Raw genomic sequence first — 5,969 nt, forward strand, 5'->3', positions numbered from 1 at the left:
GATGGGTAAAATTCTTAAAAATTTATACTGTTTTGTCTCCATGTATTACCAAAAATAAAAATTTGAAAAATGTAAAAAATGAATTTGGTGTGGAGAGGGAGGAAATTAAAATATTGGGAATGTATTCTGTGGGTGAAATCCTAATCTCCTGTATTGAAAACATAGGAATCAGAAGAAATTTAGGGAAAAAAATAAGTGGGGGGCGGAAATGTCACCTCAGACATGCTAGAAAGAAGAGATAAAGGACAGGAATTCTGTGAAAACTTCCTTTTAAGTTTATATTGAAGATCAGGTTTTTAAATATGCTCATCATAAACACAAATTACATAATAAAGATCATTTCAATTGGATTTGAGCTGTAAATTTGTGCATGCACACTGCAAGAGATAACATAATTTGCACAGAAGTTTTACCTCGAGTGTGTGAATGTGTATCAGACGAAGTTATATTATGGCATTCTTTCATTTGATGAAGCAAAGTTGTCAACTTGACATATATGGAATCATGCGGTTGTTTTGGTTGTGGCTTATTTTAATACAATATTTATGTGTACATTTTCATAAATGTTTGTCTGAGTAGAATTCTACGCATGCATGAAACATCGGACGAAAGTGAAACATTGGAAGTAAATCAAAATATTGTCTGAATATGACTTGAAAATCATGCGACCCAACATAGTTTCTGAGGTTATTTTAGTTGTAAAAAAGAGTTCTTGAATCAAAAACATAGTTTATTTGGTAGATAGTTAATAAGGCGTTTTCTTTATTATAATATAGATGTGACTAATTCAGAGAAACATTACTTTCATTATTCACACATTGTCACTCTCATAATACAACTTTTTGTAATTTTGGTTCAAATTGAAAGTGTGAAACTATTTTCATTTTCTAATGAAACCTGGTCATTGTAGAGAAGCGTATTTGAAATAACTATAGCTGGTTGTTGAGATAATGTAGAAAATATGTAAGTGAAAATAAAGCTTATTTGATGTGTAATTTATTCGATTGTTCTTGTCTTCACATCAGTTGGTAAGAAAAGAAGTCATTTGACAACACTTTTTTGTTTGTAATTGGCTATCCTGTTGTAGGTTCAATGCGTGGAATATTGAGATGATACCCGTCTTGTCCATTCCACAGAATAAGAGTATACTGGAGAGCATGATAAAAGAGATGAGTCCGTGAAACACATTTGAGGTTGTTATCTAGAACATGAATGAGAATATCATGCTTTTCATGGGGATCACCAACCATAAGGATGGCTACTTCATTAAATGTGGGCTCATTAAAACAGCGTAAAATGCTCTTTACTATAGTTTACTATAGACGAACACACTCATAGAATTGATAATATTGAAAACAGCAAAATGCACACATACATAGTTTAAGCGAAATGAAATGTAGTCAATATAGGTGCAAAACATACATTCTGTAGCATAGTTATACTATAAAAAATGGAAAGTCATCAATTTAGCAAAAGTTACTATGCATCACCAATGTAACAAAGTACAGAAAGTCAATATTTATTTGGAATATGTACTAAATGTTATAAAATTCCCGATTGAATATCACAGTGAAGAAAGTGAAAGCCCAAGAAAATTCAGAAGGCATAATTCAATTTTTCATACAAAATTAATTTATTTTACAGTTTTGAAATGAATGCTGAACCAAGTGTATAGAAAGGAAGATGCTGTTGTTGTAACATTAATTTAAAATATTTGCTGAAAGATGCATGTAGCAAGATATAAATGAATTTGACATTACTACCTATTTTTTAACTGTGTAACGTTATAGGCTGTAAAATAAATACTGACTAACGCAGTAAAAAGGTTGTGTGATGTTGATACTCACAGTGATGAAGGATACAAGGACTGTTTAAAAAAACATTATCTTGAAACTGGTTAGAAGGAGTGGAATAACATTTCTGTAATTATATTGAAAGAGTCGCTGAAGCTTTCTACTTCAAGTTTCCGAATTTGTTATAATAACCAGGATAACATTTTTTTTTTAGATATATTTGTGAGTATTGTGAGTGATTTTAAATCAGCCAGATCTTCATGTTTGTAGTACTCCAAAGTGAACGCTGTTGTTTGTTTAAAGTCCAGGCTGCAACTAAACTTTCAATATCGGTGCGGTTCACTGTTGGGTGGGAGAAAGTTACATACATAAACTAAGGCACACACACACACATACATTGATGCACACCTGAAGCCTATCTCTGTCATTTTGTGTCAGTCATCACAAAAATGTATGTATACTAACAGACACATATATTAGTCAGTCATTGGCCTATCATAGGTAACGAACACTTGAACACTCTATAGAAAATGTGACGTCATTGTCATTGTGGTAGCGATATAAAATGTTGTTTATGATAGGTGACTAAAAGAAAAATGACAATGTTAAATTTTAGTAATGCAAATATGTGAATGAAAATATAGTTTAGTTGGTAGCCAAAAGCCTGCTGAATTTTTTTGATACCCCATATGTCAAGATTAGCAATTCGGTTTTGGAATGCATAAGGAACATACACGCGCGTGCACACACACACACACACACACACACACACACACAAACAAATACAAACTCATCATCATCATCATTGCTTAATGTCTGTCTTTTATATATATAAGATTAGACACCTATAAGTTTAAACAAACATATACAATAGTATCTTAGCACGAGAATAGCGAAAAATAAACAAAAACCTAAACTTAAAAAGATTTAAATTTATTTTAAAACTCTTGTAATCATAAATATTCCACAAATCCTTCATATTCAATGCTTGTGGGATGAAAAATGTTTGATGTTGATCATATCTTGCACAATTTACAGCAGATATTGAATCCATTGCAAGATACATTACTGTTTTTAAAATATTCATTCTGTGAATTGTCATGGGCAAATTTTCTGGTCTGTTGTAGAGATCATTTTTATGACTCTGTAGATACTGCTTCATAAAATATCTCAATTCATCGAACATTTCCTCAGTGGGATTAAACATTGGAGAATAAGGAGGTAGATACTTAACCGTATGTTGTGGCATGAGATCAATTTCATTGACACATTTGTGGATGCATGCATTGTCCATAATAAATATGACAGGATCTGATGTAGTCACAGCGATCTTTAGTGAACAATGATGATAAAAAGATGTTAAATTCAGAAGTTGTGATCTTCTTAAATGTTTTGAACTGGACAAGACCCAATATATCCATAGTGGTGATAATGTTTAAATTTTCCCCTTTAGGAATGACACTTCTTCACACAGTTCTCTTCATTCATACACAGCACATGGCCATACCAGCGCAGTTGTCTGATGCACACCACATCTGATGCTTCTTATGTCCAACCTTTCTCTCAGATTGCTTACACTCTGTTGTGTATGCACACTGACATTACACATCCAGTGGATCATACTAGCTTCGGTTCTTTCAAGCCTATGCATGTCTTCAGCAGTCACAGCCCATGTTTCACTGACATGTAGCATGGCAGTTCGCACACATGCATCATACAATCTACCTTTCACTCTGAGCGAGAGGCCCTTTGTCACTAGTAGAGGTAAGAGCTTTCTGAACTTTGCCTAGGCTATTCCTATTCTAGTGGTAACACTCTCAGAGCATCCACCCCCACTACAGACTTGGTCACCTAGATAGCGGAAGCTATCAACTACTTCTAGTTTCTCCCCTTGGCTTGTGATGGAGTCTGTTTTCTGTGCATCTGTGGTGTTTATTGCTCCCCATGCATCTGCTGCACACAAAGGCTATCTTCCTGGTTAACCTTCCTTTGATGTTGCTGCACCTCTTATATGTTCATAGCTTACACTGGGTACATCTTATGAAGTTTCTACCTACACTGGGTACATCTTATGAAGTTTCTATCTACAGATCGAGCAGGGCCACCTACCGGAAGGGGTTTGTGATGTGTTCGCCTTCCTACTTACTAGGGCTTTGGTTTTTAATAGATTGACTTTAAGGCTCTACGATTCTGAACCTTGCATCTACACCTGAAATTCGTTCTCTAGCTCTGATAGTGATTCCGCTATGAGAGCAAGGTCATCAGCATAGAGGAGCTCCCAGGGGCAACCTGTCTTGAATTCCTCTGTTATTGTCTGGAGGACTATGATGAATAAGAGGAGGCTGAGGGCTGATCCTTGGTAATCCCCTACTTCTACCTGGAAATCTTCACTATACTCATTGCTGACCCTTACCTTACTAATGGCATCCCTGTACAGGGCCTGTACAGCTCTTATTAACCACTCATCAATCCCTAGTTTCTGCATCGCCCACCAGATAAGGGATCGGGGGACCCTGTCAAAGGTTTTTCCAAGTCAACAAAGACAGGAATAGGGGTTTATCTTTGGTTAAGTATTTCTCCTGCAGTTTCTGTACCAGGAATATAGCATCAGTGGTGCTTCTACCTGGTACAAAACTGAACTGCATCTCATCCAAGCAAACTTTCTCCCTAATTAGTTAGGCTTATTATTTAATAATAATAATAATAATAATAATAATAATAGGTTGTATTTTAAAAACACTGTGCTTTCTTAATCCTTGATACTTAGCTAGCCATCACCTTTATGCTGCAGAAGCAGCAGCATAAATATATAATATATATTTGTGCCAGCATGTACATGTGCGGGTGCATACATGTGCATGTGCACAAGCATGTGTTACATTTATGTACACATATACATACATATACTCCCACCTAATCATAATGTATACCACATTTATAATGTTAATATGAATTAAAGTACCAGTCAAGTACTGAAGTTATAATTGATTAAACCTTTCACTTTTTAAAATTTACACTTCATTTTAATAGGAATTAATCCCCAGTCATTTTCATATTATTACATATCTAGCTCTGTCTGGGGTCTGATATAACTTAGTCAAAAGAGAATGGGCAATGTTCTTGACCTTTACAGGCTCTCCACAAACTGAAAGAATGCATTGTTGGCTAAGTAAACTAAAAATATCCTTCTCTTCTCAATCATAGCTGAATTGTGCTCCCACAACATATGGCTGAAATCAACATGTATGTGGTGCTATAAAGCCTTCTTTGCATTAACCATTGATGAAACTTTTCAGTGTTTACAACAAACATCAGCTGAGTAGTTCAATGTTGCCCCTATGCAGTAGCATAACCTCTATAAAGTAAAAAGTGACCTGGTTTCTGTAAGCTATTGGAGTTCCTCTAGGATAGAGTGATTCAATAATGATTGTTCCTTGGGTGGTTCAATAAAGATTGTTCCTAGGGTGGTTCAATAAAGATTGTTCCTAGGGTGGTTCAATAAAGATTGTTCCTAGGGTGGTTCAATAAAGATTGTTCCTAGGGTGGTTCAATAAAGATTGTTTAGATCAGTGGTCCTCAGGTCCTCAAACACTTTTTATCTATGGACCCGTTTGATTACTATTTTATTCTGGTGGACCCCCATAGCTGTTCAGTGTTTAAAAACTAGTTTTATAGATGCTTCTTTCAAAATTCCTATTTTATTTTTCGTCCATTCACTCGTGTTGGTTTGCAATAGCTTTATCTGAGAGAAAATTTTTCAGTGGCAAGAAACATGTTGAATAGTGTTAAACATTAGTGAAAAAACACTGAGCTGATTTCTGCAATAGACACATCTAAAACAAAATTTTTCCTGGAGCCTTAAAATACAACTTTAGTAGAAAGTGGGTTATACATCTTTAGATTGTATACCTGACTTTCTACTATAAAATTGAAGAAATTGATGGAACGCTGAACTCCAGACTAAACAACTTAAACAACATTTATTTACTTGGTAAAACATACAAATCTTTTAGTTGTACATCTTTAGAGGTGAGAATAACGAGCTGTCGAGTATAAGACCGAAAAATGTAGAGACAGCTTTAAACACACGTCCTTGCTCAATCGCTGGCCAGCGTGAAAGAGAATGCATTGAGCGGGAAACGCTTGCTTTATTAATTCTATGCATGCGTAAGACTA

At 35.0% G+C, this 5,969-nt stretch overlaps 1 protein-coding gene across 1 annotated transcript in view; it reads left to right on the forward strand.

Moving 5' to 3' along the window:
* The window catches only part of LOC106872761 (myocardin-related transcription factor B), a 355,455-nt gene that overhangs the window by 306,958 nt on the left and 42,528 nt on the right, over window positions 1-5,969 (forward strand). The gene's annotated exons all lie outside the window — the stretch shown is intronic.

Source organism: Octopus bimaculoides, chromosome 10 (genome assembly GCF_001194135.2).
Source record: "Octopus bimaculoides isolate UCB-OBI-ISO-001 chromosome 10, ASM119413v2, whole genome shotgun sequence".
NCBI lineage: Eukaryota > Metazoa > Mollusca > Cephalopoda > Octopoda > Octopodidae > Octopus > Octopus bimaculoides.